Source organism: Papio anubis, chromosome 19, assembly GCF_008728515.1.
Source record: "Papio anubis isolate 15944 chromosome 19, Panubis1.0, whole genome shotgun sequence".
Lineage (NCBI taxonomy): Eukaryota > Metazoa > Chordata > Mammalia > Primates > Cercopithecidae > Papio > Papio anubis.
The window spans coordinates 5,054,270-5,076,156 of NC_044994.1; the positions used below are offsets into that span (position 1 = coordinate 5,054,270).

Below are 21,887 nucleotides of genomic sequence, written 5' to 3' on the forward strand. Positions count from 1 at the left end.
GTGGCTGGGATTACAGGCGGCCACCACCACACCCAGCTAATTTTTGTATTTTTAGGAGACAGGGTTTCACCATGTTGGCCCAGACTGGTCTTGAACTCCTGGCCTAAAGTGATCTGCCCACCTCAGCCTTCCAAAGTGCTGTAATTACAGGCGTAAGCCGCTATGCCCGGCCTCTGTTTCAGTTTTTTAAGAACTGCTTAAAGATTTTCCAGAATGGCTGTACCAGTTCACACTCTAGCAGCAGTTTACGAGAAATACAGTTTCTCTCTATTCTCACCAGCATTTGGTATTGTCTCTGCTTTTTATTTCGGCTGCTCTAACATGTACATGATGATACCTCATCATGGTCACAATTTTCATGTTCCTATCACCTGGTCGTGTTGACTTCTTTTCATGTGTTTGTCATCTGTACATTCTCTTTGGTGAAGTGTCTTTCATGTCTTTGCTCATTTTCTATTTGGATTTTTTAAACTAAATTTTTACAATTGTTTATATTTTTTAGATATGAATCCTTTGATATATAGTTTGTAAATATTTTCCCTCAGTCTTCAGCTTGTCTTTTCATCCTCTTACAGAGCAAGAGTTCTAAATTTTAATGAAGTCTAATTTCTTGATTTTCTTCTTTAATGGAGAATGCTTTTGGTGTAATGGCTAAGAATTCTCCACCAAGCCTTGGGTCCTGAAAAAATAACTTAAACTTGATATGAAACACTGCAAATATCTGTAATGTCTGATAATTAAATTACTAAACTAAATAATAGCTAATATTGAATAACCAACATTGAATCAGTGATCTCAGAGTTGGATATCAACACTGGATATGTTAGGAGACGCCTTCTTCAGATGCATCTGTGGACCTCAATCCACTTCTACCTCTGAATGACCAGGGAGGTGGCACTCGTTTCTTAGGGTTATTGAAAGTTTCCGGCCAGGCGTGGTGGCTCAAGCCTGTAATCCCAGCACTTTGGGAGGCCGAGATGGGCGGATCACAGGTCAGGAGATTGAGACCATCCTGGGTAACACCGTGAAACCCTGTCTCTACTAAAAAACACATTTAAAAAATTAGCCGGGCGAGGTGGCGGGCGCCTGTAGTCCCAGTTACTCGGGAGGCTGAGGCAGGAGAATGGCATGAACCTGGGAGGCGGAGCTTGCAGTGAGCTGAGATCCGGCCACTGCACTCCAGCCTGGGCGACAGAGCGAGACTCCGTCTCAAAAAAAAAAAAAAAAAAGTAAGTTTCCTGCATCCACTAGAGAAAGGTCAGGGTTGCTGAAACAGCTGAGGCAAAAGAAGCTGTGGATTCTTATTTTATGGTACAGTCAAGCACCCCTGCTCTATTCCTCTGTCATCACAGCCACGTAGAGAGAGCTCAGAACCACAAGCAGCCGTGGCCATCCTACTGCATGGCACGGATTTTTGTCGTCGTAGAAGGGCCATGCTCAAGTGATTTTGGAGTCCCTAAGATAATCCCTGCTACAAGCATCCTGCTGTAGGTGGAAGAGGAGAGACCAGGAGCAAAACATTTCTAGAGGAAGACAGTACAGTGAAGGAGATCCCACTGGATCTGCTAGGATGCCCAAGAACCCAAGGATGTAGCGATCAATGCACAGGAAAGGCTGAGAAGGAGCAAAAGACGCTAAAAAGTGAAAAGGAGAGAATGCAGTACAGTGTCATTGTTGTCTCAGATAAAGAGCATGACGACACCTGGCTTCTACGCCTGCTGCGTTCCAGTTGCTGTGGGATATGATGTTCGTTGAGCAGGGGGCCCTTCCTTCATTTCCTTTGCAAAGCTAGTGTAACCATTATAACTCAGCTCAAATCTACCTTTTCCGTGTATTTTCTACTTTAGTTTTGATTTTTTTTCCTTCAAGATTCTATCATGGGTATTAATATGTGCCACTTAAGTTTTCTTCACATCTCTAATATGTGAGCTTTAATGTTATTTTTACTGGCACAATTAGACTGTTGCCTGACGAGGGGGCCTGCATTCCCCTTTTTAACTTCCACAGGCACAGAGCTGGGCACAAAGCAGGCAGGTGCAGGGTGCTTGTTGTGGGATTCTTTTAACGACTGTGCAGCCATTGTGCGTGGCCCCTCCAGAACAAGAACGTAAGGACAGTTCTACGTTGGCAGAAACGTTCTAGTCTGCACTGCCTGATATGACGGTTGCTAGGGCTGCTTGTGGCTACTGAGCACTTGCAACGAGGCTGGGATGACCAAGGAACTGAATTTTAATATTAAATGTAAATTAATTACATTTAAATAACCACACGCGCCTTGGAGCAACCCTTTGGGACAGCTCAGGTGGTGATTCACAGGGACCCACCAATGGGGCTGATGCCTCGCCCGGCCCAACCTTGGTGAGGCCTCAAATTGCAAGATCTCTCAGCATTCTTGAACAAAGAATATGATTTCTTAGTGTTACGGGCTGAATTGTGAACCCCCTACAACAAATTCATATCAATATGTTGAAGTCCTAAGCCCCCGAACCTCAGAATGGGACTGTATTTGGAGACAGGGCCTTCAAGAAGTAATTAAGTTTAAACTAAGGTCATGTGGGTGGATCCTAATCCAGTATGGCTGCTGTCCTTTTAAGAAAAGGTGAGTAGGGCACACAGAGACCCCGGGGCATGCGTGCAGAGCTGACCACCTGCAAGCCAACGCGTGAGGAGAGGACGCCAACCATGCCAGCACCTTGATCTTGAATTTCCAGCCTCCAGACTGTGAGAAAGTAACTTTCGGTTGTGTGAGCCACCCAGCCTAGCAGCCCGAGCAGATGCGTACACTTCCCACTCTTAGAGACGCATCATTTCCAGTCATGGCTGCACACACATTCAATGGAAGCGACTCTGATGTGTAACCCTGAATGCCAATAAACGAATTTAAAATGCGGAGATTTTCTTTCCAAGTGCCTGTTGTGCCTGCTCTGCCCTAGCCAGTGGCACTATCTAGAAAGCCAGATCCCTGAGCGGAGGCTGTGTGGTGAGCACTGGGTTGGAGTAAACGAAGCAGAAAGCTTTCTGGGGATGCCATCTCAGGGCCAGGAGACTGCAAACTCTGCAGGCATGGCTCTCCCTCTGCAGGCTGAGAGTCAGTGCTGGAAACACACAGGCAAGCTCTGCTTCTCTGAGCGTCCTCTCCACAGTGAACATTCACAGGTTTTATTTCTTTTAGAGGTGTCGTTATCACCAAGTTCTTAGTCAAGCCACGGTTCATGTGAGCAGGGAGACACTCTGTCTCACTACTATGGACCTGTGATGTGCTGATTAAAACAGGCCTGCTCCTAGAGGCAGCTCCACCCCACTGCCAGAGCCTTCAACACACAGTGTCAAGTGAAAGAAAATGCAGTCCAGGGAGCTTACCACGGCTGTTAACCCACTCTTCAGGTAGGGCTTTCTTTGTAATGATACAGGTGGAATTAATTAAGAGCTATATGGGGAGCCAGCAGCAATCTGCAAAGAGCCAGCAAAAGTCCCTTTAGTTAAGGGTCAGAAAAGGGCTTTCCTTCTTTCTCCAGCCCTGCTACTTCAGGCTTGAGAGCTATGAAGTCTCGCACAGATGCCGACTTCATGCCTTTTCCATTTCACGTTCCTCATCGTGGAAGATGACCTTGACAGAGGTCACTATTACATCGTTATTCTTTCACAATGCTCACATTTAGACCATCCTTGATGGATAAGAACATTTTTGAGGATATATGATGTTCAAAAAAGGGAATCTCACAACCTTCCTATAGAGTTTGTCAACTGAGACATGCTTTCAAAGAGGCAGTTACAAAACCCCTTTGGAAAAAGAAGTAAACGGTGTGTGTTATGTACATAAATACATATCCGGGTGGAAAAACAAGTCAACAAAACAAGTAAACATTTCAATGAACAGGAGAGTTTCGGGCTGATTGGGACATGCAGACTTGTAGCACAGCATCCAGGGCGACCCTCCCTCTTGCCCTCTGTACCCCACACATGTAAGGGTTAGATTCTGGGTTCATAAGGATGCTCTGTGCCTCGACCTTTTTCTTATTTTCAGCAGCTACATGCAGTTTTGCACATACCCAAGAACTTCAAACGAATTTCTAGGCAATTACATTTCCACTGAAATGTATAATGTGAGCAGGTCTTTCATTTATTTATTTTTTCATTTTGCCTCTGCTTTCAGACAACTGCAGCAATCCCTCAATCAGAAGTGAAGGGTGAGGTTTAATGACTTCATGTATAATTTAGTTTTCTGCAAAATGCTTCTTCACTTTCTGTTTTGCATAAGCTTAAGAAAGTATGGCAGTGTATCAGATCTACAAGGACACCAAAGATTTATATACATTTCGGCTCTACCTTTTTATCCTACAACTTCCTTCATTGGAATTGTGCACTCAGGTTAAATTAGCTGCTGTAAAAATATTAGAAAAGTTAAGCTGCAGAAACAACAGATGCTTTAATATTTTGCATTGCTCCCCAAATAAAAACTTTAAAGCAACTTTGCCCGCTGTATAGATATTATTTTTAAAAAGATGCCAGGCATGTCTTTCTCATTATATCCATTTGAGATCAATTTAGGTAGTTTCTTAGGTGATATATGAGTAGGTATGGAGAAATAGCTATGTGGGGTTGGCCAAAAAAGAGCTAAAGAAACAGTGTGTGCCACCCATTCACAATCTGGAAATGAAATAATATTATAGATTGAGAAACCAAAATCCTACTTTGTGGATATGCTTATGTCTTTCCATAGTTAATTTTTTTCTTCTAGCCCACTTCTCTCTCTACTCATGTGTAGTTACAGATACATACAACATATTGGCTTTTCCATTTAAACCATTGCTATCTCAAGCCTTTAAAAGCACCTCACTGTGTTAGTAACAGAAAATGTTTTTAAAGTATATCTCTCCTAATAGCATAGCTATGATAACCAATGGAATACCTTCCAGTTGACCATGCCATGAGAATGTGAAACACACAGAAACACATAGGCACAGAAAACAAGCTTTAGAAAAATCTTGCCGGTTTTTAAGCTTTATTTCTAGTCTGGAAGATTTTTAATTAGATTATAGAAGTTTATATAACTGTAATATTAACTTTTGGAAGTGTGTTTATTTCTATATATCAACCATTGACCTAGAATTTCAATATCTTTTCTCTACTGCTCCTTTATGTGATCACACATATTTCACTTATTGCAAAACAGTATTACAACATTTAAATGCAAAAGAAAAATACACTTTGCTCTCCTTTGGCTGCCTTCTGCAGTGCCTCTCCAGTGCTAACTCAAGCAAATTTGTGCTCAAGTCTCACTTTCAACACTAGGTAAGCCTGACTTCAACTACTCAAAGTTATACAAACAACACAAATAAAAGTAAGCCACTTTACATGATGAAAATCCTAACATCAATATCATATAGTTGCACCATCAATAAGCTCAATTTCCAACATTTCTACTGTTTCTTTGTATCTTGGAAAAAAATAAAAATAAAAAAGATTACAGTTTTGGAGGACTTTGGGAGGCCAAGATGGGTGGATCACTTGAGGCCAGGAGTTTGAGATCAGCCTGGCCAACATGGTGAAACCCCGTCTCAACTAAAAAATACAAAAATTAGCCAGGCATGGTGGCATGCACCTGTAGTCCCAGCTACTCAGGAGGCTAAGGCAGGAGAATCAGTTGAACCCGGGCAGGGGAGGTTGCAGAGAAACTCCGTGTCACTGAACTCCAGCCTGGGCAACAGAGTGAGACTGTCTCAAAAAAAAAAAAAAAAAAAGAAAAAAAAATTACAGTTTTGGCAAATCTCTACAAATCATCCTTTTTTTCTGTCATTCACAATTAGGAGAAAGTTGTCAGGCTACATTCTGGTATCTAATGTACATAGAAGACCTGCTCCAACCTGTCCTCCACCTCTTCAGGTCTCACAGACCCAAAGTCTCACAGGTCTCACAGACTCAAAGCATAGGGAAGATGAGGATGGATATTGTATTTGTTGTTGTTGGTGTAAAATGGCATGAGCCCCAGAGTCAGCTGCTCTGGGGTTCAGACTGCAGTACCTGTCATGAACGTGGTGACATGGATATGAGACGGAGCTCTCTAACGATTAGTTTCCTCATGTCTGCTGGGAGGAGGGCTGTCCTGACCCTTAAATGAGATCACACATGGAAGTGAGTAGCTCCGTGCCCAGCCCATAGATGATGGTCAATAACATCAACTGCTGTTAGTATAAAAATGTTGATTTCTCTTCCCACCACCATGAGGAAGTCCACTACCTGGCACTAAACATTTTCAAAACAAGAAATTATGATCAGTTGTTAAACTTAAGCATTACTGGTCTGCGTTGACCTATCATACGACAATCCTTTAAAGAGCTGCTTGTCCAAAACGCACAGTGTGGAGACCAAATCAAAGAACTGAAGTCCTCCTACTCAGAGAAGATGCAGTCCAATTGTAACACTGATGAAACAGGCAGTAAACAGGACAGAGAGTAGTAAATAGAGTCTAAATCACGCTGCAGGGACTCTAACATGCTGTGAAAGTTGGGAGAAGGGAGAAATCCATGAGGGATGGAAGGGTTGGGTGGGAAGACTTCAAGGAGGAGGCAGGATTTGAGCTGGTCCTAGTGGAACCAACCTAAAGGACTTGGAAAGGTAGAGAACAGAAATGGGTTCCAAGCAGAGGCAAGTGATGCCTGCAACAAAGACAGTGGCGGGGAAATGAAGGAACATGTGGACATGACCCAAGCGAGAGGTTTTTACCACAGAACAAGGAGATACAAGAGAGGTAGGATGGAGCTCACTAATAAGGGGTCATAGACACTCAGGGCTTTAAGTACTGTGAGTTTCTAAGCACAGGGAAGTGAATACTATTTCAATGTGACTCAGGAAATCAAAGCCTGGTGGTATAATGACTGAATTGATCAGAGACACTGGCAGTGATCCAAGAATGAAGGGACCCAGTTCTAGAACACAGAGAAAATATCTGTTGATATCTTGATGCATACACAAAGATGTATACACAAAACGTCATTCTCACAACGGTCCTATGAAATAGACACAAATCCCTTTTCTCAAGGAGGAGTTAGAGGTTTTGAGAGGTTCAGCAGAAGGAAAAGCAAACTGCAGTTTACTATAGCAGAGTGTGCCCTGTGTCAGGCAGCACAAGAAAATGGCCAGGAAAAAGCTTAAGATTTTCAGACTTTCTGACCTCATTCAGGCCTCAAACAGCAGAACAATCTCTTTACCTACCTATAAAGCTCTAAACACAAAGAGTTTCCTGGAACCACTGAAGTCTTTTTTTTTTTTTTCTTTTTCCTTTTAGACAGAATCTTACAGTATTGCCCAGGCTGGAGGGTAGTGGTGCAATCATAGCTTACTGCGGCCTCAAACTCCCAGGCTCAAGCAATCCTCCCGCCTCAGCCTCCGAGTAGCTGGGACAGCAGGTGCACACCACCATGCCCAGCTAATTTTTTAACTTTTTTTTTTTTGAAACGGGGTCTCACTATGTTGCCCAGGTTAGTCTCAAACTCTTGGGCCCAAGTGATTCCCCAGCCTTGGCCTCCCAAAGTGCTAAAACTACAGGTATGAGGTACCACACCTGGCCCCATTGAAATCTACGTTTCCATTTTTAGCCTCCTTATAAATCAAATGGACAGAACTGAAAGAGGGATGCTTTGATTTTTATGATCCGTTTAATAACAATTTCAAAATCGAGCACTAATTTTTTATGCATTTTCTTACAGCATCAACCAGCTGCAGGTTGCAGAAGAAACATGTTTCCTACAGTGACTGCAGGCTGAAGGATAATCACATATGTCTCATAAATTAAGGGGAAACCCTGCTAGTAATCCTTCAACATGCGATGCTGGAATGGTGTCTGATGTCACTCAAAATCCCAGTGAGTTCTTCCTTGATTAACTATGTATGCAAGCTCTTGACAAGGACATTGGAGGGATGTTTCCCGAGGACAGAGAGCTGTGACTCTTATCCACTCTGGCTCAAAGTTTTGAACTTTGCTTAACAGAGTTCGGGTACTTATGGTGGTGCAAAGGGCTGTGTCCCTAAGGCTCTGCATGTCTAACAGTATTTCTGAGGGTCCTTGTGGGAAGAGTTTATAGGTCTAATAATTTAACAAATGCTTAGGTGGATGCCATTCTGAAAAACGGCCTTCCAAACGCAATGACAGCACAGCTCAGGCACTGATTAAATGGTTCTGACATAATCGCCAATTCAGAGGAATCATGACAGCCACTACTCAAACAATTCTGGAGTGAAAACTACTGAAAAGAGTCACATGGGAAAAGCACTGGAAAAGCAATTATGAAGAATCATTTATTTATTTTATGGGAACACTGATGTCAAATATTGGCAGATTTTTAAAAAAGCATTAAAATTATCTGACCAATGAAGCAGTCACAGCTAAAACTCAAACGCATAAATTTAAAAATTTTATTTAGTGAAAAATAGATCAAATTCCATGTTCTGCAGCCTATTTGAGGTTCTTTAACATGGTTAAGAGGTCAACATTAATGAGACCTGTGCCAAAATATAGACAAAAAGTCTAACATGGAACTTGGATATCAAGACCCTAAATGAAGCATAAACCGCTGAAAACTCCATACAAGATTTAGTCCCCACCAACAAAGCACGGAACAGCACGACAGTGAGCAATTCTGAGGAGCTTAATGCTCCATCTACTGGGAGAAGTACCAGCGCTACCTGGTGCTCCTGAGCACAGTGACAACGGTTTCAAGCACACTGGATTAGGTCAGTTGCCTCCCCATTGCAGAGGAGCTGGGACTGAAATGAAAATGTTACCGGACCGCATGCTGACGGTCAGAACTCACGTTTAGAGGAATTTCCAAAGGGCAGAGGAAAATGGGCAAACCATATGGGGCTTCTGAGCAAACTGCTTTTCCATCAGTTCTGAACTGTTTGGCAGCTCCGTTTTCTCCTCCTTTCTGCTCACCAGACTTACAGGACAAGTTGTATTGTTTCTAAGTGCTGTGAGTCTTGAATTGCAAATATAACTCATAAAAGACCCATATGTACCAATGATTCCTACTGTACTGCTGAATCCCCACAACCTCTGATGCCTGAGAATATGTTTTTACTGGGAGGATCTTGTTTAAAAATTAGAGCTTTTAGACAAAGCTCTGAAGGTTCAGCAGTGGAATGAAAACAAGGAGCAGGAGCTGTGGAGGAAGATGCATGGACCTGGCTGAAGTCTAGGCTTTGGGGCGGTGACAAAAGAGAAGATGAATAACTGAGCAGAGGGTATGGAACATATAATCCCACCTTTCAGAACCACTGCAATTCACAGAAGGAAAGTGAGCCAGTAGTCAGGGACTCACGTAAAGATCAAGACTAGAGAGATCCACAGAATCAAGGTAAATTAGAGATGCTCACTCCATTTTACATGAACTTCCTATACAGGGAAGAAAAGGTAGGGTGGGGGAGAAGCCTAAGAACAAATGGAAGAAACATATCGTACAAAATAAGGTGATAGAAATGCATTCAAATCTATCATGAATCACAATAAACTAAAAATGTACTAAGTGGTAACACGGTAGAATTTAAAGGTAAAAGCTGTGGGGTTTGATTGAAATAATAAAATCTAGCTATATGTTATGTATAAGAGACACCACTAAAATAGAGGGGTTGAAGATATATTCTAGAAAAAATACTAATTGGAAGGACACTGGCAAAGTTATACTGAAATTAGACAAAATAAACTGTAAAGAAAAACATTACTAAAGATAATTCTGTCACTGCTTAATGATAAAATGTTCAATTCACTAAAAAAGATAGCAATTCTAAACTTGTATTTTCCTAATAACTTAGCTTCAAAATATATTACACCTCTTTCAACCCACTTCTTTTAGTAACTGATAGAGTAAATAGACAGAAATTAAGTACACAGAAAATCTGAACAAAAGCTTGATCAAAAAATGTATAAAATACTGTGCTCAACATTGTTTTTAAGAATACATAAAATATTTAAGAAAACTGACTATGTTAAGGCTCTAACTAGTATTCACAAATTGCAGTGAATGTTCTATGATTGTATATAATGCAATCAAGTTGGAAATCATTAATAGAAAGATATTTTTATCTTTTTAAGATAAAAGTTTTAGATAAAATTTAGTTTTTTTTTTTTTTTTTTTTTTTTGAGACGGAGTCTCGCTCTGTCTCCCGGGCTGGAGTTGCAGTGGCCGGATCTCAGCTCTCTGCAAGCTCCGCCTCCCGGGTTCACGCCATTCTCCTGCCTCAGCCTCCCGAGTAGCTGGGACTACAGGCGCCGCCACCTCGCCCGGCTAGTTTTTTGTATTTTTTAGTAGAGACGGGGTTTCACCATGTTCACCAGGATGGTCTCAATCTCCTGACCTCGTGATCCACCCGTCTCGGCCTCCCAAAGTGCTGGTATTACAGGCTTGAGCCACCGCGCCCGGCCAAAATTTAGTTCTCATACTAAAACATACGCTCATAAACTCACAATCTTCTAAGTAATTCATGGGTCAAATAAATCATAATAAAAACTAAAAAATGTTTAACAGTCAATGATAATAGAAATACTATCTGTCAAAACTTACTGGATGCAGGACAACGGTTACTTAGAGGAAAAATCAATACTCTCAAATCAATGTTTATATTAGAAAAAAGATGGCAAGTTAATGTGTTTAGCACCTCATTTAAAAGTAAGAAAAGAATAAACTCAAAGAAAGTAGAAGGAAATTAATAAAGAACAGTAATAAAAGAAATGTTTAAAAATGTAATATTAAAGATCAACAAAGACAAAAGTTATTTCTTTTTCTTTTCTTTTTTTTTCTTTTTTTTTTTTTTTAAGTTTTGCTTTGTCACCCAGGCTTAGAGTGCAGTGGTGCGATCTTGGCTCACTGCAACCTCCACCTTCCAGGTTCAAGTGATTCTCCTGCCTCAGCCTCCTGAGTAGCTGGGATTACAGGCGCCCGCCACCACGCCCAGCTAATTTTTTGTATTTTCAGTAGAGACAGGGTTTCACCATGTTAGCCAGGATGGTCTCAATCTCCTGACCTCAGGTGATCCACCTGCCTCAGCCTCCCCAACTGCTGGGATTACAAGTGTGAGCCACTGCGCTCGGCTGACAAAAGTTATTTCTTTGAAAAGATTAATAAAACTGACAAACCTCTGGCAGAAATGCTAAAGGAAAAAAGAAGGCATAAACTATATAATGATGAAAAAGGGATAAAGAAACATGAGTAAAAACAAATTTAAAAGATAAAAATATATTAAGAAATGTATGCCTCTAAATAAAAAAGATAAAATGTAGAAATTCATATGAAAATATTAACTATCAAAATTAACTCAAGAAAAATGAGAAATCTGTAACAGTCCTATTAACTATTGAAAAAAATTAGCAATCTAAAATTTTAGCATGAGGAAAATGCCAGATCTAGCCAGTTTTACAGGTCACTTTTAAACACTTAAGGGAAAGATAATTTTAAGAGAATAAAAAAACTACAGAATGTGATTCCATTTATTTAAAAAAACAGATATTAATTCTAAAATCTAAATTAACTCTAATTCTAAAATCTAAAATTAATTCTAAAATCTACAACAATATGAAAATACGATAAGGATAATTAACAGATTAGACTCGCTTCTGAACATGAATGAAAAATGATTAGTTAACAGCACTCAGCAATGTTTAATATATATCATGACCAAGTTAGGTTTATCCCAAGGATGAAAGGTTGGCTTTTTGGTATATAATAATAATATTAATTATATAAATTACATATCTGTTATATTAACTTGCTATGTTAACACACCAAAGAAGAGAAATCAAATAATTATTCTGTATCTCAAAAAATGCTAAAAAGTATCCTATCACATCCAGTATCTATTCATGGTAAATAATATAAACAAACCAGGAATTAAAGGGAATTTCCTTAACCTGATCATAACTGATAACCAATTAAGGGTACTTGTCAACCAAAGTTTTTAAAACATTTCATGTAACATATATATTGTGAAATGATTGCCACAATCAAGTTAGTTAACACATCTTATAATCTAATTTACTTTTGTGTGTGTGATGAGAACATTTAAGATCTACTTAAGTCTCAGCAAATTTCAAGTATATAATACAGTATAATTACTATAGTCACCATGCGGTACCATGCTGTATATTAGTTTCCCAGAACTTCTTCACCTAATAACTAAAGTTTGTACCTTTTGACCAACATCTCCATTTCCTCTAACCCTCCACCCCCTGGCAATCATTGTTCTATTCTGTTTCTATGACTTTTTTAGATTCCACATGTAACTAAAACCATAGTGTTTATCTTTCTCTGACTTATTTCCTTTTGCATAATGTCCTCAAGGTTCACCCATGTTGTTGCAAATGGCAGGGTAGATTTTTTTGTGGCTGAATAATATTCCACTGCATATATGCACCATAATTTCTTTCTCCATTCATCTATTGAGAAACATTTAGGTTGATTCCATGTCTTGGTTATTGTGAATAATGCTGTAATGAGCATTGGAGTCCAGATGTCTCTTTAAGGTGATTCTATTTTTAACCTTCTGTGGAACCTCTATCCTGTTTTCCATAATGGTGGTAAAAAATTACATTCTCACCAACAATGCACAAGGTTTCCTTTTCCTCTACATCCTTGCCAACACTTAGGTTGATCTGTCATTCTAACAGGTGTGAGGTGATATCTCACTGTGGTTTTGATTTGCATTTCCTTGATGCTTAGTGATGTTGACCACCTTTTATTATACCTATTGACCATTTGTATATCTTCCTTGGAAAAATGTATCAGGTTATTTGCTCATATTTAAGGATTTTTTTTTTTTTGCTATTGAGTTGTATGAATTTCTTATATATCTTGGATATTAACCCTCTTATCAGATATATGGTCTTCAAATATATTCTCTCATTCTGTAGGTTGCTTTTTCTCTTTGTTGATTGTTTTCCTTTGCCGTGCAGAAGTTTTGTACTTTGATATAAATCTACTTGCTACTTTTGGTTTTGCTGCTTGTGTCTTTGGTTTCATATCCAAAAAGTCATTGACTGCTTTGTAGTGGGTCCTAAAAAAGCAACTTACCAACCAACCAAAGAAAAACACATCGCTAAGACCAATGTCGGGGGTATTTCTCTAGGTGTTCTTCTAACAGTTTTATTGTTTCAGGTCTCATGTTTAAGTCTTTGAACAATTTCAAGTTAAGTTTTGTGAGTATAAGAGAGGAATCCAATTTCATTCTTTTGCTTGTGCATATCTAGTTTCCCCAACACCATTTATTGAAGAGATTATCCTTTCCCCATCATGTATTCTTTGCACTCTTGTAAAATGTTAGTTGATCATATACGCATGAGTTTATTTCTGGGCTCTTAATTCTGTTCCATTGGTCTCTGTGTCTGTTTTTATGCTAGGATCATACTCATCTGATTACTGTAGCTTGCAATCAAGTTTGAAATCAGGGAGTGTAATGCCTATAGTTTTATTCTTTCTTAAGATTGCTTTGGCTATTTGGGGTCCTTTGTGGTTCCACACAAATTTTAGAATTTTTTTTCCTATTTGTTAAAAAATGCCATTGGAATTTCGATGGAGATTTCACTGAATTTATCGGTCAGTTTGGGTAATATGGGCATTTTAACAATATTAAGTCTTCCAATCCATGAACATGCGATATCTTTCCACTTATGTGTATCTTCAATTTCTTTTGTAAATGTCTTCTAGTTTCCAGTGTATAGATCTTTCACCTCCATGGTTAAATTTATTCTAAGTATTTTTATTCTTTTTGATGCTATTATAAATATGATTTTTCCTCTTACTTCATTTTAACATAGTTTGTGTAGAGAAGTGAAACTGATTTTTGCATGTTTATTTTGTAATACTGATTATTAGTTCTAACAGTTTTTGGTGGAGTCTCTGAGGTACTTCTATATATAAGATCATGTTACATATAAACAGAGACGATTTTGCTTCTTGCTTTCCAATTTGGACGCCTTTAATGTCTTGTTCTTGCCTAATTGCTCTGGCTTGGACTTCCAGTACTAGTTGAATAGAACTGGTGAGAGTGGGCACTTTTGTCTTGTTAGAAGAAAAGTCTTCAGCTTTTCATTGTTGAGTATGTTAGCTGGAAACCTTTCATATATGATCTTTCATATACGCTGAGATATATTCCTTCCATACACAAATTTGTTGAGAGTTTTTATCATGAAAGGATGTTGAATTTTGAGAAATGCCTTTTCTACATATATTGAGATGATCATATAATTTATATGCTTCATTCTGTTAATGTGTGGTATCACATTTATTGGTTTGCATATGATGAACCGTCCTTGCACCCCAGGGATAAATCCCATTTGATTATGGTGTGTGGTCCTTCTAATGTGCTGTTGAATTTGACTTGCTAGTGTTTTGTGGGTAATTTTTGGATGTATGTTCACTGAGGATATTGGTTAATCCTTTTTTCTTACAGGGTCCTTATCTGGCTTTTTTGTTCAGGGTAATACTGGCCTTGTAAAATGAGTTTGGAAGTGTTTTGTCATCTTCAGCTTTTTTGGAAGCATTTGAGAAATACTAGCCTTAATTCTTCTTTAAATGTTTGGTAGAATTCACCAGTAAAACCATCTGGACATGAACTTTTCTTTGTGGGAGATTTTTGATTAGTGATTGAATTTCCTTGTTTTTTTTTTTTTTTTTTTTTTTTTTTTGAGCGGAGTCTCGCTCTATGCTTAGGCTGGGTGGGGCGATCTCGGCTCACTGCGGCTGCCGCCTGCGGGAGAAACTACACCGCCATTCTCTCCTGCCTCAGCCTCGAGTAGCTGGGACCACAGAAACCCGCCACCTGCAGCCCGGCTAGTTTTTGTATTTTTAGTAGAGGCGGAGGTTTCACCGTGTTAGCCAGGATGGTCGATCTCCTGACCTCGTGATCCACCCACGTCTCGGCCTCCCAAAGTGCTGGGATTACAGGCTTGAGCCACTGCGCCCGGCCTGAATTTCCTTGTTATTGATATATTTGAGTTTTCTATTTCTTCATTAATAAGTTGTACATTTCTAGGAACTTATCCAGTTCTTCTAAGCTAGCCAATTAGTTGGCATACTTTAATCTTATCAAACCAAAAGATGTATAGGATTTATAAAGAAGATTTTGAAGCTTTATTGAAACACATTAAAGAAGATCCAAACAAATAGAGGCATAAATCATATTAATGGATAGGAACACCTAATACCGCCAAGAAGACAATTCTTCCAAGATTTATAAATGCATCCCATGAAATTTCAAACAAAATTATACAGAGTTTTTCCTAAAGTTGACTGTCTGAATTGTCCATGTTTCCCATGGACTAGGTGATTCTAAAATTATGGAATCACAAATACTGAGAATTAACAACATGTTTCTATAGAAGAAAGGCAAGGTAGGCAATAAAAGAGCTTATACACATAAGCAGGAGACAAATAATACTCCAGTAGATAAAGATGCAAAGGATATGAACAATTCACAAAAGAAAATTTTCACATGGTCAGTAAACATATGAAGACACATATAGCTTCAAATGGAACAATAAGGAAATAATCTTTTTTCACTCATCAAATTGGCAAAGATTTTTTAAAAGTTTAATAGCCATTTTAGTGAGGAACTGAAGTAACCATTCTTACAGAGTGCTGATGTGAATGTGAGCTGATGCAACCTTCATGAAAACAGGTTGTCAAAACAGGAGTATGTAATGAATCTTAAGCATTTTATATACTTGAACTAGTAATTTCATCTCTTGAAATATAGCTTTAGAAAGCAATGGAGGTAAATCTAAAGAGTTATTTATAGCAGCGTTCATGGCAAAGATAAAGGAAACATTTGGGATATAATATTAAGTGTAAAATAAGATATGAAACTCTTTATATTAAGATTGTAATGTCTTAAAATATTAGACAGAAAATTATTGAAAATTGATAGTGAGTTGTAGGTGATTTTTTTTAGGCTTTCTTTAAAATTTCCAAATTTCTTTAAAAATTATCTTTTCCTCTTAAAAGAAAACAACAAAATTGGGCTTGGAAAGCTTTAAAAACAAATTAAGTACTCCGTACTCTTACAACTGTTTTTCATCATTAAAATAGAGAAAAAAAAATAAAAGCAACCATTCTCTTTAGGCAGATAAATTATGTTAATTGGATTTATAGTATATTCTCTTCATATTTCAAGAAGTAAGCTTAAAATACACTTAGTAATCAGCCAAGTAAAATATTTTGGCCATAAAATTGGCAAGGACCTCACATGTATAATTACCTAAAGCACATAAATACAATACATATAAAAACATATGCTGCGTATTTATAATTAACACTGAATATATTACAATTATTCAGTATCTCATATAATTTCCCTGAAGTAAACAGATAAAAGGTTTTCCATGTCCCCCTAAAGGGTGATAATAGAAGATAAAGGGAGTGAAGAAATTTTAAAAATCTATAGCACAATGAAAAATATGGGTGAATTCTTTTTTTGTTTTATTTTGAGACAGTTTTGCTCTGTTGCCTAGGCTGGAGTGCAGTAGCGTGATCTTGGCTCACTGCAGTCTCTGCCTCCTGGGTTCAAGCAATTCTCCTGCCTCAGCCTCCCAAGTGGCTGGGACTACAGGTGCCTGCCATCACACCTGGCTAATTTTGCTATTTTTAGTGGAGATGGGGTTTCACCATATTGGCCAGGCTGGTCTCGAACTCCTGACCTTGTGATCTGCCCACCTTGGCCTCCCAAAGTGCTGGGATTAGAGGCGTAAGCCACCATGCCCTGCCAATTTTATTATATTTCAATGATGGACATAAAACTACTTTATTTCAGAAGAGACAATAGAAGAAATTGGAAAAGTCAGCATGTCCTCTTTCTTTTCCATGACATGACAGGTCAAAAATATGGGCTCTAATTTGATATTACTGTGTTCTGAATGATACATGTGACAATAATACTAATTTACACATGGTAAAATGTGAAACATTATTAAGTAATTCCAAACATTTAGTCCATATATTTCCTTATCATTCATGATTCTTTTTTGTTCTTTTTTTTTTTTGAGCAGTAGCAAGGTTTATTGTGAAGAGCGAAAGAACAAAGCTTCCACGGCGTGGAAGGGGACCCAGGCGGGGTTGCCCTCGATTCTTAAGAACTGGGTGAGTAGGGATTGGAGACATCATGGAATCATAACCACATTTCAGACATTGTGAGAACTTGATACAAACGTGTGCTAATACTATGACCTTGTCATCTCAATGCAGACTTCCCAGTGTTTTGGAGATGGGGTAGAGGTTAGAAGTGAGAATGGGAGGAGGCTGAAATGAGTGGGGAGAGAGGAAGAAAAGATAGGAAGGGCACATTGGGATAGAAACCACTTCATTCAGAAACTTGGAATAAAATCAGAACCAGCCACAGAGAACCAGAGAAGCGCCTGTGGATCATACGTGACGGTCGTGTCCCCACACAGATCTCCAACAGCCAGTTAGTGTCGCCCCACTGAAAAACATTCCATCCATGAGAATACGCCCATCAAACTGGAAATCCAGCATCTCTAAGGAGACCATACTACTGCTAACATCATAGATATTTTGTGAGTAGTTGCTGTCACAACTGATAGAAGTTGCTTCATGGAAGTTCCGTGATTTCCTCAATGTTCCAGTGTTAGAGAGTTCGCAGAGAGGAACCATGACCCACATTTGCCTTCTGATTCCTAATCCACTGTCCTTTCTACAACACAGCACTGTTCTTTGAAAAAAAAAAAAAACATTGACTTTTCAACTGGTTATTTGTTGCATCATTGAATCAAAGTGTAAGGTGTTATCTTGGCTCTGCCATGAGGTTAATAAGATTGTCAGTTATTTTGAATCATTCCATTGAAAAAAGATTCATCAACTTCTAGAGATTTTTTACAAAACCTTGGGCTTTCAAACACAACTGAGGTTTACAAACTTGTCTTCTCCTTCTCTTCTCCCTTCTTCCTGCTGCAGGGTTGGTTGGCAGCCGTGAAATCATCTAGGAGAGCAGCACATGGAATCCACGACTCTCGAGAGCTGTAGCTTGATTTTAGCCTAGAACTGGTCAAGCCAGATGAGCCAGGCTGGCAGATATCGTCAGAATGATTTTCCCGCATTCCTCAGACAATGAGAAGCTAGAGCAGGGAGGAGCAATGTTGCAGTGACCTCATGTCACAGAGCTGAGACCCTGAGTGAGATTAATGGACAGCATCTGCTGCTGCTGAGCTGCTGAAACACACAGAGTTGGCACTGCCAACGGGGCCCCAGGCTAGATGGGTCCTCTGCCAAAGGACAAACCGCTGTTCAAAGCAAACACAACAGCGGAGAGGAAAACGAACATTCCTGCCATGAAATCACAAGTCACATCAATAAAACACAAGGTTAATTTCCATAGGTCTGTGTCTCCACGGAGTTTCGTACGGAAGTAATGTGCTTCAGTAGAAAGAACACAGGCTTTGGGTTGCTGCAGCCTGCCTGCTACTCTAGACAGGACAGCCTGGGGTGAGTCACTTAAATTCTGACTCATTTTCTCATCTGGAAAATGGGTTTGATAGTAATGTAACAGCACTGTGGTTAGAAATACACATCTCTGTGTGTGCTGTTTGTGTAGGTGTGTACTTTTTTTTGAGATGGAGTCTTGCTCTGTCGCCAGACTGGAGTACAGTGGCACGATCTCGGATCTCTGCTCACTGTAACCTCTGCCTCCTTGGTTCAAGTGATTCCCCTGCCTCAGCCTCCCAAGTCGCTGGGACTACAGGCACCCGCCACCAAGCCCAGCTAATTTTTTGTATTTTAGTAGAGACGGGGTTTCACCATGTTGGCCAGGATGGTCTCGATCTCCTGACCTCGTGATCCGCTCGCCTTGGCCTCCCAAAGTGCTGGGATTACAGGAGTGAGCCACCGTACCCGGCCCGTGTGTGTGTTCTTTGTACAGTGCCAATATAGTAGGTGTTAGACATGGGCAGGTACTCTCAACATCATGAAAGTTCTAGAAGCCAAGAAAAACTTATGGAAAGTCCAGCCCTCCAAGCCCTACTCGCCTCTGAAATGCCTTTATGAGCTGTGAAACTGTCTATGATGACATAGAGTTTCTTTGTTGGAATAGTCATGTTCCATGACACGGAATAGTCATGTTATGAAAGCACTGGAGTCTCACGTAAATAATTCTACATTGCTTCTATTAGGGGTTGGTAAAAGGTAGGAAAAAGCCAAAGTGCTTTTCCTCCTCTCGCACATTCAGCCCAGCACAGAAGACTGCTGTGGTCAGATGTGCCGGATTTTTCCAAACCAAGCAACTCTCCAGTGGACACCAACTCCGTGTCCTCTCATTCGCTTCCATTCTGACACTTTCTACCTGGAGTCAGATCCCATAGGCTGAGGGCTCAGTCCCACAAAATGCCGCTCCCGCTTCAGATGCCAGTCCCCGGTAGTAGGCTGTTTCCTATACTATCAATCAGGGTTCCCACGACATCCTCCTAGGTTTAATTTATTCGCTAGAGCAGCTCACAGAACTCAGGGAACACACATTTACTGGTCTATTATAAAGGATATTATAAAGGAAACAGGCAAGCAACCAGATGAACAGGTGCGTAGGCCTGGGTATGGGGCCATGACGCCAAGCTTCCATGCCCTCTGTGGATGTGCCACCACCCAGCACCCCCGTGTATATATTCAGCAGCCCAGAAGCTCATCACAGCTTGTTGTTGAAGAATTTTTAGAGAGTATGATCTCCAGCTGCCTCTACCCTGGTTCGCTGGAGGTCGGTGTGTGGGGCTGAAAAACTTCCAGCTCTCCAATCATTAGGTTTTTCTGGAGAGCCACCCCATCCTGAGGCTAGCTAAGGGCTCTACTCTAAGTCATCATTAGCATAAAGTTAGATTTTAGTAAAAGATGCTCTCATCACTCATAAAATCCCAAGGGTTTTAAGAGCTCAGTGTCAGGAACCAGGGACAAAGACCAAATATATTTCATTTCTGCCACAAGGTTAAAAAAGAAACGTAAAGCAAACATGTATAAGAAATGTAAAGCAAACATGTATTAAAAATGCCTATCCTCAGCTGGGAGTGGTGGCTCACACCTGTAATCCCAGTACTTTGGCAGCCCTAGGCAGGTGGATCACCTGAGGTCAGGAGTTCGATACCAGTCTGGACAACATGGGGAAACCCTGTCTCTACTAAAACTACAAAAATTAGCCCGGTGTGGTGGTACATGCCTGTAGTCCCAGCTACTCAGGAGGCTGAGGGGGGAGAATCTCTTGTACCTGGCAGATGGAGGTTGCAGTGAAACCAGACTGTACCACTGCATTCCATTCTGGGCAGCAGAGTGAGACTCTATCTTGAAAAAAAAAAAGTCTATCCTCAAATTTTTAAACATAGGTTGGCTTTCAATAACTAAAGTGACCAAATGGAATATATCTACGCTTTCCATTTTTAGGTGATCAGCACTGATCAGGTTCAAGTCGGTCAGTACAGTTTTTCTGACTGGACACCGTTGGCCCACTTGATCCTATATGACGATTTGTAACATCCTGAGCTTGTATTTTTTAATTGTTCTATATCTATCATTTCCATCTCTATCATTTCCCCAGGCACAGGTGTATGTGTTTAAATATGCAGAAATCAATTCATCAAATATGAATTACAAAGCGTAACTACATAGAAATCAATTCAGCACATATTCAGTATTGTTTGTCAAATACGTACTGAATAAATCAACTAATATGTTGCCTACTGTATTATCAGTTAATATATTGCCTACTGTATTATCAGTTAATATATTGCTTACTATATTATTCAAACACAGAGCTGCGAGACTGTGGGGGGAACGGTTGTTTCTCATTGGGATCAGGGACAGCTTGGGGGGCAGTCACATCTGAGCTGTGTCTGAATGGATGTGGCAAGTGAAGGAGGAGCTGAAGTCATGCCAGGCAGAGGCCACAACCTGCAGCATGAGCCCTGGAGGCCTGGAAAATGGCAAGGTGGTGAGGACATGAGCAGAAGCAGAGCAAAGCCTGCATGGTGGGAAGCACCTGCATTACAATGGAAGCCTGAAACCCAGCGTGAGGTCGTGGCACAGACGGCTGAACATGCTATGCTGAGGTTCTTATTTTTGGAAAGAATCCATGGCATAGTCTTGAGCATCAGTCAAACATGATAACATCTACGTCTTACGAAGAAAATTGGTTGCAGAGTCCAGAACAGATTTGAATGGGAAAGACTAGGTAGGGAGATAAGTCAGGGGACTCTTCCAATGGCACAGACAAGTGATCAGGGCAGGCCCTAGCACAGGGAAGAGAGGGGAGCCACTGAAAATGGGGAGGAGAGAGAGCAGTTGGGACTTGAGCCTGCTGGTGTGGAGATGAGGGAGAGGCAGGGGCAATGGCAACCATGAAAAATCTACTTTGACCATGTTAGTGGGTGATGACAGCATCAAACTAATCAAAAGCAGGACCTGTACCAGACACACATAAGGTCCGCAGATGCTGGCACACAAGCACGTTCACTATCCCTTCTGGGCCAGGTCCTCTGAGAAGGCACTTGTGGCTAATGGCACCTGACACTAAAAGCATGTTAACAAGTGGGAAAATTGCTTAACTTCTTTCAGGTTAAAGAAAATTCTAATAACCAGCTTCAAAATGGAAACCGGACAGTTGCCTAGAAGTGCTTCACACAAACTGGAAAATGTCGACTGCCATGAATTATCATCAGTGCGAGCACGGAGAGTTGTAGGAAATAACAATTTTTAATCGAATGTTCTGAAGTTTGAGCCTGTGTATGATGTCATCAGAGGCAAGGGCAAAAGAAAACTGCATAAAAAATTAGCTAACATGAAAGAGGCCCCGAAAGCGGCACACTGAGTGGAGCAGACAACACACAAAACTCACTCTTCTATTGGTACTTTAGAAAAAAA

At 40.2% G+C, this 21,887-nt stretch overlaps 1 protein-coding gene and 1 long non-coding RNA gene across 11 annotated transcripts in view; one reads left to right on the forward strand and one right to left on the reverse strand.

The window, feature by feature from the left end:
• PTPRM (protein tyrosine phosphatase receptor type M) overlaps positions 1-21,887 on the reverse strand; it is an 837,547-nt gene that overhangs the window by 124,641 nt on the left and 691,019 nt on the right. The gene's annotated exons all lie outside the window — the stretch shown is intronic.
• On the forward strand, positions 9,283-18,022 carry LOC116271504. The gene is made up of 3 exons (XR_004180126.1): positions 9,283-9,353; positions 17,030-17,120; positions 17,952-18,022. It is a non-coding gene; the product is annotated as an uncharacterized LOC116271504 (long non-coding RNA).